This window comes from Bufo gargarizans, chromosome 1 (assembly GCF_014858855.1).
Source record: "Bufo gargarizans isolate SCDJY-AF-19 chromosome 1, ASM1485885v1, whole genome shotgun sequence".
NCBI lineage: Eukaryota > Metazoa > Chordata > Amphibia > Anura > Bufonidae > Bufo > Bufo gargarizans.
The window spans coordinates 631,936,860-631,949,407 of NC_058080.1; positions in this window are offsets into that span (position 1 = coordinate 631,936,860).

Sequence of the window (12,548 nt, forward strand, 5' to 3'; positions counted from 1 at the left end):
TTAGTTAATGGTTTATATGTCAAATATCGAGTTTGTGTCCAGGGTTGTTTTTCTCTCTTACTGCAGTTTGTATAGTTGCACATAGAGTGTTTTTGGGGGGAAATGGGGAACTAAATGTGTGGTGTATTTAATCCTATAACCCCTTGTGTTAGTTAAAAATGTGGGGGGGAAATAACTTTTTCATGGCAATTTTTTTTATTGTTTTTTTTTATTTGAAAGTGTTTACAACATTTGTGAAATGCCTGATGGGTAAAAGTGCTTACTACACAGCTTGAAAAATTACTTCAGTAGTTTGGGTTAGCTTTGGATTTCTTCACATGCGACATAGCCAATAACCATTTGAGCTAAACCCTCTCTATTTATGCCATATGGTGCTCCTTTCACTGTGAACACTGCTGTGTGCCCATACATCAGTTTCTGATTGCACATGGGGTGTTTTTGTAAACTCCGGATTCAAGGTAATAGATTCAATGTTTAGTTTTGCTGTAAATCCTTGATGAGTTGCATAAAATATAATTCAAAATTTACATTATGCAAATAAAAAGGAAATATTGGAATGTCTAACTTTTTCTGTGAATTTTCTTTAGGCAACAAAAGGGTTTACAACGTTTTCAAAATTATTTTTTAATAGCTTGAGGGGTGTAGTTAAAAAAATGGGGTGATTTATGGGTTGTTTACACTATGCAAGTCCCATAAAGTTACATATTAAATTAATTGGTCGTTAAAAAATGTGGTTTGGTAATTTTTTGCATAAATTTGGATATTTGCTTATAAACTTCTAAGCTTTGCTTAGAAAAAAATAAATATAATTTTAAAACTGATCCAAACATGAAGTAGACATAATAGAAATGTTAAGTAATAACTCATTTTTAAGGTATTGCTATTTAGTATAAAAGTAGATATTTAATTTAATAAATTAACAATTTATTTCAAATTTGTGATAAAAACTGGATTTTTTTTATTTAAAATTTTATGGACTATATTGTAAGACTTTCATCATGAAGTACAATATGTGACGAGAAACTCTCACAATGGCCTGGATAAGTAAAAGCGTTTTAAAATTAATAGCAAATAAAGTGGCATATGATAGATTTGCTATAAATGGACTTGAAAAGATGGTGAAAACTAACATGGGATAGAAAGGGCTAATGTTTCTGTAAATGTTATGGGTACAGATTTATTTTGATGTGTACACATATTTACCCTCTTGGCAGGGGGTGGTGACTACCTCCTCCCCCTCTTCATTAACTGGGCATGGGAGTGGGGGAAGCGACGTCTGGGAGGCTTCTGCCTCGACCTCCACAACTCTACCCACTTCAGATGGGGGAGGGGCATCCTGCTGCCCAGAGGGTCCGGCCTGCTCTCCGTCCTCCTCTTCCTCCTCCTCAGAGACCTCTACCACCCTCAGATCCTCTTTAGAAGATTGGTGGTAGACGGAAGGTAACACTTATAATCACACAATGTTCAGAATTTTGACAAACAACTCAGAACTAGAGATGTCGCGAACATAAAATGTTCCGTTTGCGAACGGCAAACGCGAGTTTCTACAAATGTTCGCGAACGTGCGATCCAGGTGAACCGCCATTGACTTCTATAGGCAGGCGAATTTCAAAACCAACAGGGACTCTTTCTGGCGACAATAGTGATGGAAAAGTTGTTTCAAGGGGACTAACACCTGCACTGTGGCATGCCGGAGGGGGATCCATGGCAAAACTCCCATGGAAAATTACATAGTTCACGCAGAGTTGGATTTTAATCCATAAAGGGCATAAATCACCTAACAATCCAAATTTTTTTTTGAACAACGTGGTTTATCCAGTGTGTGTATACGATCAGGTATGATGTTGTATCGATCAGGTAGTGTAAGGGTTATGCCCGCTTCACAGACATTGACAGACCAAACTCCCCTTTTAATGCACCGCAAACAACCGCAAACAGTCCATTTGCCCAACCGCAAACTTCCCATTTGCACAAGGTTGGATACCAAGCTAGCCATGTCCCGTTGATGTCATTGAAGGTTTCTTCCTCCACCCAGCCACGTACAACACCAAGGGTCCCTGAAAGGTGAATTGAATAGATTTTTCGAATGGGGAGATGGTTAAAAAAACGCTGTCTCCCTCCCCTTTGTTTGAATCCACGCCACGGTCACTACGTCTGCGCCGTGCAATTTACTGTCACACCCGATATGAGTGCTATTTTCTGTAGTACTATTCTCATTAGTTTAATCCCTGTTATGTCCCATATCAGGGTGGGATTGCCTTTTGTGAAAAAAAATGTAGGCCGGGTACCTTCGACTGCCTTCACAGTGACAGACCAAACTCTGATACACCAAACTGAATTGATTTTAGGAACCGGGAGATGGAAAAAGCAGCTTGGTCGGTCCTCTTACTCACAAGTTGGGGCACTGCGCGTGCACTGAGAAATGTGCTGTGACACCCTATATGAGTGGTGTCTTAACTAGTACTATTCCTATCAGTTTAATCCCTGTTACGTCCCCTATCAGGGGACGTGTGTCGAATTGATTAACCATTGTTGAAGTAACGAACCATTACGACATCCTGGAATAATTTAGTTCTGAGCTTTGTACTTGATTTGTATTGGAATTGATGGGGATTTTTTTAATTGTCTGCATTATTTCTAATAAACTATTAAGAGACTTTATTATGATTTTTTTTATTTTATGTATTAAAAACCCACCCATACAACTTAAAAAAAAGATTTTTTTTTAAAAGTTTTTTCTATGAAAAAACATCCAGCCGATCGCTTTTGGTCTCATCATAATGAAGCAACGGCCTTATCTGGGGTGTGGCAACATTGCCAACACACTCATAGAGGTGATGATCACTTCATTGTGATACGCAAGCCCCTTCACCACAACAAGGTAACGATCACGAAAGGGGAATTGACACTTGTATGTGCCTTTTTTTGTTGTTTTGTTTTTGCAGCCACAGTGCAGCACCAGAGGCCAGAAAAAATAGGCATGAACACATGCCTGAAAAATAATGGTATTATTGCAGCCGCTGTTGTAGCAGCGGCCGGAAAAATTGATTGTTTTCAAGGCAGAAAGGTGACTAAAACATTGCGGCTTGAACCCTAGTTGGTGGCGGAGAATTCACAAAAGTCATCCGGTATGCAGACATTAAATACAGCAGCGTGGGGACCATTTTGAGGCCAAGGCATGTCATCAGGCCTTTTGTTAGTTAAACGTATCCCCTACTGTCAGTCCCTTCTGGATCCATGCCTCATTCATCTTAATGAAGGTGAGGTAATCAACACTTTTTTGACCGAGGCGACTTCTTTTGTCAGTGACAATGCCTCCTGCTGCACTGAAGGTCCTTTCTGACAGGACAATTGAAGCGGGGCAGGCCAGAAGTTCTATCGCAAACTGGGATAGCTCAGGCCACAGGTCAAGCCTGCACACCCAGTAGTCAAGGGGTTCATCGCTCCTCAGAGTGTCGATATCTGCAGTTAAGGCGAGGTAGTCTGCCACCTGTCGGTCAAGTCGTTCTCTAAGGCTGGATCCCTAAGGGCTGTGGCGATGTGTAGGACTGAAAAAGCTCTGCATGTCCTCCATCAACAACACATCTATAAAGCGTCCTGTCCTTGCCGCCGTGATCGTGGTAGGAGGAGGATTACTTTCAGCTCTTCCCCAGTTAGATTCCCGTTGTGCTGTGACATCCCCCTTATAAGCTGTGTAAAGCATATTTTTTAGTTTGGTTTTGAACCGCTGCATCCTTTCTGACTTCCGGTATTTGGTAACATTTCCGCCACTTTCTGCTTATACCGGGGGTCTAGTAGCGTGGCCACCCAGTACAGGTCGTTCTCCTTCATCCTTTTTATACAAGGGTCCCTCAACAGACATGACAACATGAAAGACCCCATTTGCACAAGGTTAGATGCCGAGCTACTCATTTCCCGTTCCTCCTCCTCACTGATGTCATTGACGGTCTGTTATTCCCCCCAGTCACGTACAACACCACGGGTCCCAGATAGGTGACAACAACGAGCACCCTGGGATGCCTGCTGTGGTTGGTCTTCCTCCTCCTCAAAGCCATATTCCTCCTTTGACTCCTCTTCCTCATACTCCTCTTGCAGTGTTGCCGCAGGTCCGGCAAGCAATGATGACAAGGCTGTTTCTGGTGGTGATGGTGACCACAACTCTTCCTCTTCCTCTTCACGCTCATCTACAGCCTGATCCAGCACTCTTTGCAGGGCACGCTCCAGGAAGAAAACAAATGGGATGAGGTCGCTGATGGTGCCTTTGGTGCGACTGACTAGGTTTGTCACCTCCTCAAAAGGACGCACGAGCCTACAGGCATTGCGCATGAGCGTCCAGTAACGTGGCAAAAAAATTCCCAGCTCCACAGAGGCTGTCCTAGCACCCCGGTCATACAAATACTCGTTGGCGGCTTTTTCTTGTTGGAGCAGGCGGTCAAACATTAGGAGTGTTGAATTCCAACGTGTCGGGCTGTCGCAAATCAAGCGCCTCACTGGCATGTTGTTTCGGCGCTGAATGTCTAAAAAGTGCACCATGGCCATGTAGGAATGCCTGAAATGGCCACACACCTTCCTGGCCTGCTTGAGGACGTCCTGTAAGCCTGGGTACTTAGACACAAAACGTTGTACGATGAGATTCAACACATGTGCCATGCACGGCACATGTGACAACTTGCCCAAATTCAATGCCGCCAACAAATTGCTTCCATTGTCACACACCACTTTCCCCATCTCCAGTTGGTGCGGGGTCAGCCACTTATCCACCTCTGCATTCAGGGCGGACAGGAGTGCTGGTCCGGTGTGGCTCTCTGCTTTCAGGCAAGTCAACCCCAAGACAGCGTGACACTGTCATATCCAGGATGTGGAATAGCCCCTGGGGAGCTGGGGGGATTCAGTTGATGTGCAGCCAGACGCCGCAGCAGTAGCGGACTCAGCCGAGGAGGTTATGGAAGAGGCAGAGTGGTAACTTGAGAGCAGTTGACCAAAGCTGAGCTGGAGGAGGATGATGCGACAAGGTTCTTAGCGGAAGCTGTTGAAGATTGGGTGTCTTGTGTAAGCCAGTCAACTATTTTCTCAGAATATTTTGGGTTCAGGGTACGTGGCCTCTGAACACTGGGCATTATTCCAGGGCCAGTGGAAATCACAGCACCACGAACACGACGGCCCCTGCGGCGTGGCCTGCCTCTGCCTGTCATTTTTTATTAGATAAGTATTACTATGCGTGCAAGGTACTGTGCCACCCTATATAAGTGGTGGGCAGTGGGCACAGTACAGTCTGTGTGGGCCTGACGCACACGGGCTTGCAAATGTGATTAGATCACAGAAAAAATGTAAATATAATTTTTTTTTCCTGCAAGGCATTTGAGTGAATGACACCCTGTAATGGTATGAGTGCAGGCCTAGCCACTAGCCAGTGGGCACAATACAGTATGTGTGGGCCTGACACACACGGGCTTGCAAATGTAATTATGTCACAGAAAAATATTAAATAGAATTATTTTTTATCTGCGAGGTATTTTCTGTCACACCCTGCAAGAATGGTGTGCAGTGCACACAGTGCTGTCTATGACTGAGCCTGCAGCCTCTCACACACGGGCAGCCAGGCAACTGCAATATATATATATATATATATATATATATATATAAAAAAAAGCACACTGATGTACCAGCCCTGAAAAGGGCTTTTTGGGGTGCTGTCAGGACGCTGTCCTTACAGCAGATGAGTCTGTGGACACAGAACAATGCCCTAGCTAACGCTTTCCCTATTGAATCAGCAGCAGCAGTACTTTCCCTCCTCTCACTGTGAATGCAGTTTCCGAATTAATCTAAAATGGATGCTGTCCAGGAGGTGGGAGGGTCTGGGAGGGAGGGTCTGCTGCTGATTGGCTGGAATGTGTCTGCTGACTGTGAGGTACAGGGTCAAAGTTTACTCAATGATGATGTATAGGGGGCGGACCGAACATCGCATATGTTCGCCCGCAGCGGCGAACGCGAACAAGCTATGTTCACCAGGAACTATTCGCCGGCTAAATAGTTCGGGACATCACTACTCAGAACTCATAACAAATCCTAATTAAGTGAGGGATGATTGTAATGTTATGATGGATGGAGTATATATCTATATATTTTTGTGTGTTTGAAACTTACATAATCAGCCAGTTACATCATACATCTCTACCTCACTGTGAGTGTGTGTGGTATATATATATATATATATATATATATATACACAGTACAGACCAAAAGTTTGGACACACCTTCTCATTCAAAGAGTTTTCTTTATTTTCATGACTATGAAAATTGTAGATTCACACTGAAGGCATCAAAACTATGAATTAACACATGTGGAATTATATACATAACAAAAAAGTGTGAAACAACTGAAAATATGTCATATTCTAGGTTCTTCAAAGTAGCCACCTTTTGCTTTGATTACTGCTTTGCACACTCTTGGCATTCTCTTGATGAGCTTCAAGAGGTAGTCACCTGAAATGGTTTTAACTTCACAGGTGTGCCCTGTCAGGTTTAATTAAGTGGGATTTCTTGCCTTATAAATGGGGTTGGGACCATCAGTTGCATTGTGGAGAAGTCAGGTGGATACACAGCTGATAGTCCTACTGAATAGACTGTAAGAATTTGGATTATGGCAAGAAAAAAGCAGCTAAGTAAAGAAAAACGAGTGGCCATCATTACTTTAAATAATGAAGGTCAAATTGGGAAAACTTTGAAAGTGTCCCCAAGTGCAGTGACAAAAACCATAAAGCGCTACAAAGAAACTGGCTCACATGCGGACCGCCCCAGGAAAGGAAGACCAAGAGTCACTTCTGCTGCGGAGGATAAGTTCATCCGAGTCACCAGCCTCAGAAATCGCAGGTTAACAGCAGCTCAGATTAGAGACCAGGTCAATGCCACACAGAGTTCTAGCAGCAGACACATCTCTAGAACAACTGTTAAGAGGAGACTGTGTGAATCAGGCCTTCATGGTAGAATATCTGCTAGGAAACCACTGCTAAGGACAGGCAACAAGCAGAAGAGACTTTTTTGGGCTAAAGAACACAAGGAATGGACATTAGACCAGTGGAAATCTGTGCTTTGGTCTGATGAGTCCAAATTTGAGATTTTTGGTTCCAACCACCGTGTCTTTGTGCGACGCAGTAAAGGTGAATGGATGGACTCTACATGCCTGTTTACCACCGTGAAGCATGGAGGAGGAGGTGTGATGGTGTGGGGGTGCTTTGCTGGTGACACTGTTGGGGATTTCTTTTAAATTGAAGGCATACTGAACCAGCATAGCTACCACAGCATCTTGCAGCGGCATGCTATTCCATGCAGTTTGCGTTTAGTTGGACCATCATTTATTTTTCAACAGGACAATGACACCAAACACACCTCCAGGCTGTATAAGGGCTATTTGACCATGAAGGAGAGTGATGGGGTGCTGCGCCAGATGACCTGGCCTCCACAGTCACCGGACCTGAAACCAATCAAGATGGTTTGGGGTGAGCTGGACAGCAGAGACTGTTGGAAGACCATTTCAGGTGACTACCTCTTGAAGCCCATCAAGAGAATGCCAAGAGTGTGCAAAGCAGTAATCAAAGCAAAAGGTGGCTACTTTGAAGAACCTAGAATATGACATATTTTCAGTTGTTTCACACTTTTTTGTTATGTATATAATTCCACATGTGTTAATTCATAGTTTTGATGCCTTCAGTGTGAATCTACAATTTTCATAGTCATGAAAATAAAGAAAACTCTTTGAACGAGAAGGTGTGTCCAAACTTTTGGTCTGTACTGAATATACACACACACTCACAGTGAGGTAGAGATGTATGATGTAACCGTAGCCAGCTAATTTAGTAATTGCCACAGCAGGTACTACTAAGTAATCATTTGTAAAGGGATGAATTAATTATTTGTATGACTTTATATCTACATTACAGAGTGTTGGTGGAAGATTCAAAAGTAATGTAAGCATTGTACCTGGACATTTTCTATTACGGATCTCTCTGATCCACTTCCCGTGCCTCCTTTTCAGATCAGACCATTTTTTGACAATGGCCATCTTCTGGTGGCTGGTTTGAAATTCACGCCACAGTTCAAAGCGGATCCCCCTCACAATCCGCTGTCGTACCCCCACTCCAACATGCGCTGCAGGAGAAAGAAGCAAGCACATAATCCCAAATTTTTTATATATACGAACTGAAAGTAATGTCATCCACAACACAGCAAAAAAAAAATTAAGTATTTAAGTCACATATTTGAGTTAGAGCTAAGGCACACGAACTTGTGCCGGCCCTTCCGTGCACTGGGGGCCACAATAGCGGTCCCCAATGCACAAGCAACATCCTTGTGTCTGCTGAAGACGGATCCCAGACCCATTCACTTGAAATGGTCCATGATCTGTCTATTCTGCAAAAAAATAGTGCACTAACTACTTTTTTGTGGTTCGGAGGCACAGCCAGAACCACCACGGAAGCACTAGGAGGTGCTTCCATCACCACGGAAGCACTAGGAGGTGCTTTCGTGGGGTTCCACACCGCATCTCCTGGATCGCGGACCCACCTATATACGGGCCACAATACGAACACGGCCCGCACACGTTCGTAAAGTTACTGTTATAAGATCGAATTGTATTGCTTTTGTATGTGTGTGGGGTCTGGGCAATCATATATTGGCCAGCTGAGCAGATGTTCCTGTCTAGTGAAGTGACAGTAGGTTATGGGGTGTACAGCTGGTTCGCATCCCCGTGGTGCACCCTGGGTAACGCTAAATGAACCAGCAAATTATTGCTCTCAGACAAAGAAAGCTTCTCCTGACCAACAGGACAAACACTTTAATCTATAGACTATGTATATGTGGAGTATATAGTATGTGCTATTTATATACATATATATATATATATATATATATATATATATATATATATATAGTGTGTGGCAGGAAAATAAAGGTGCAGTGTGCATGTTAGAGAGATTTCTCTGCTGTCCATACAATACATGCTACAGAAATAGTTTGTGATGTCCCAACAATACTAAGTTCAACAATCAGTATTATGTTGTCAGACTTGATTAAAGGTGGAGTTGTATGTATTGCGCTAAAATATTCGAGTCGATAGTGGCGATTTGCGCGATCTCGAATACTTTGAAAAACTCTATCTGCATATAAAGCTATTGTTATGACATGCATGGAATTTTAATCAAAAACAGTGCTGTAATGTACAATTACTTACCGTGATCATGACTTCTTCCTCACTACCTCGAAAGTTGCTTCCAACCATTTTTATCACTTACTAGCTAATAGTACGTTCATGCGTACGTGCATGCGCACATAATAGCGTAATCGATAAGAATTTCACGAATATCACGAAATCACGAATATTCGTCTTAATATTCGTGATATATCGCAAATTCAAATATTGCCCCTGCCGCTCATCACTAGTCCCTGGAAGCTGACATCATATGCTGCACCAGATAGAAGTGCCTGCAGAGCCTTACACTGTGCAAGATTTGAAATGTGGACAGCAGTCTGTGAAATAGAGGGATCCGCATAAATGCTGTCCTTGTTGCATATGTACCCATGCTGCATCCAATGTGCAATTGTTCTGTCTAATAAATTATTTGCCTGTAAACTAATTCCCATTTAGAAGTGATTATGTTTGGTTACTAACTATGCTTACAAGCGAACATGAATATATGTGGCAGTAAGATGGTCTACTTAATAGCACAGTGGGTTTTAGTACACATATTAATTGCTTGTTTTTCTTGTGACATTTATATGGCGAGAAAAGACGTGTTTTTCAGCTCACTAAATTTTATTATGTATAAAATGAGGTGCGTTGATGCTATGCGCGGTCTTTTATTTTGTTTGAGGTGAAGTATGTGCTCACCTACCAAATGAGGCAGAAATAATGCCAATTAAGTGGGATATACTTGCAATATATTATTACCGTAAAGTCAAGTCATTTATTTAATCTAAAAAGCAAAAATCCTCAGCTCATCGTTTTCAATGTATGGATGCTGAAAAAGGAATGGAACGAGTATGTTCATTTATAATCAGTAATGGTCTTTACCATCATGGAAACCATACAATGGTGTTGGGCCCCTGCCTCACAGGGGACCCCATTGGGTCCTCTGACATGTGGGGCCCCTACCTTATAGAATGCATCATTGGGCCCACTGACAGGTGGGTCAGATCAGGGCTGACACCAGGTTCATGTGGTCCCTTGGGTGATAAAGTGTCAACGGGGCCCCCTTACACAGTGATAAGTCTGAGTACAGATAATATAGTAGATGTCCCCTGCAGTCCTATGTAACAGCACAGATAACACTAGTGCTAATAATTTGTTAGTGTAACCTGCAGTCCTATGTAAAACCACAGATAACACTAATGCTGACAATGTGGTAGTGTTACCTGCAGTCCTATGTAACAGCACAGATAACACTAGTGCTAATAATGTGTTAATGTTACCTGCAGTCCTACTGTATGTAAAACCGCAGATAACACTAGTGTAGATCATGTGGTAGTGTTACCTGCAGTCCTATGTAAAACCACAGATAACACTAGTGTAGATCATGTGGTAGTGTTACCTACATCCTTAGCGTGCCTCCCTGTGTCTCTCCCACGGACTGCATGCTGGCGGCGCTGCCTCCTCTTCCATCTTCTTCTTCTTGCCCTGCACAGAACGTCCTGATGCAGCTGCGTCAAGACATTGGAACACTGTGGGCATGATCATGGTGACACACAGGGACAGACACAAACACACACACAGATAGGCCTCACCACACTCCAGCCAGGCTCCTCTCTGTACAGGAGCACACAGGGTCACTAGTGAGGTGACAGAAAGCGGGGGGAGCAGAGTCAGTAGTGGGGTGACAGGAGGAGGGGGATGAGGGTCACTAGTGAGGTGACAGGAAGAGGGGGGAGCAGGGTCACTAGTGGGGTGACAGGAGGAAGGGGAGCAGGGTCACTAGTGGGGTGACAGGATGAGGGGGGGCAGGGTCACTAGTGGGGTGACAGGAGGAGGGGGAGTAAGGTCACTAGTGGGCTGACAGGAGGAGGGGGAGCAGGGTCACTAGTGGGGAGACAGGAGGAGGGGGAGCAGGGTCACTAGTGGGGTGACAGGAGGAGGGGGAGCAGGTTCACTAGTGGGATGAGAGGAGGAGGGGGAGCAGGGTCACTATTGGGGTGACAGGAGGAGGGGAGAGCAGGGTCACTAGTGAGGTGACAGGAGGAGGGGGGATCAGGGTCACTAGTGAGGTGACAGGAGGAGGGGGGGGCAGGGTCACTAGTGGGATGACAGGAGGAGGGGGAGCAGGGTCACTAGTGGGGTGACAGGAGGAGGCGGGAGCAGGGTCACTAGTGAAGTGACAGGAAGAGGGGGAAGCAGGGTCACTAGTGGGGTGACAGGAGGAGGGGGGAGCAGGGCCACTAGTGAAGTGACAGGAAGAGGGGGAGCAGGGTCACTAATGGGAAGACAGGAGGAGGGGAAGCAGAGAACTGTGAGACTGGACAGAACCATGATTGGGGGAGGGGGGAATCACTTACTTGAAGACTGACAGGCTGGGCTCCCTAGCTCTCCAGTGGCCTTGTCGTGTTTCCATGGGTCCTTGCGCAGTGCATCATGCTCTCCTTACTACAGCCATCAGCCACCCTGGGAGCCCTCCTTCTTCCAGCTCCCGCAAGCTTCCTCTACTGAGGGCCTGCCACTCTGACCAGTGTACTCGCGAACGTGCACATGCACCCGGCGCACTGACGCTCCGCACTCTGCAGGCATGGAGATCTTTTATGACGGTGGTAGTGCTGCGCATCGCCAGCAACAGTTTGTAAATTTTTTTTACAGGGATCGTGCAGAAACAAGTGGCCCCCCCAGAAGCAGTGGGCCCAGTGGCGTTGCGAGGGGGGGGTGGTGGGTGCGGGCCGCACCGGGTGGAAGCGCTCAACTCCTTAATCATCTGTATTGCCATCCTCAGGACAGTGATTCAGATGGCTGTGCTGCGGCGGGGCAGGGGAGAGGCATGTCCCTTCCCTGTTCCTCTGATAGGCTGCCGGTACTAGGTCAGCAGCCTATCAGAGGCCGGTGCAGGCGGCCCAATGACATCATTGCGCCACCTGAGCCATACAGTGCGGGACAGAGGCCGGAAGAGGCCGGAAGAGGCCTGCATCGCATTGCTGACATGGAGGTAAGTATAAGTTTTTTTTTTTATATGTACAATACTTTCAAGTTTTACTGGCACATGAGGGGGGCTTTTGTTACTGGCACATGTTTGGGGAGCTCTTGTTACTGGCACATGATTGGGGGGGCTCTTGTTACTGGCACATGATTGGGGGGTGCTCTTGTTACTGGCACATGATGGAGGGGTGCTCTTGTTACTGGCACATGTTTCAGGAGACTTTTGTTACTGGCACATGATTGGGGGGAATCTATGGGGGCACATTTTACTGGCACATTATTGGGGGGCATCTATGGGGGCACTTATTACTGGCACATTATTGGGGGCACTTATTACTCTCATATTATTGGGGGCACTTATTACTGGCACATTATTGGGGGC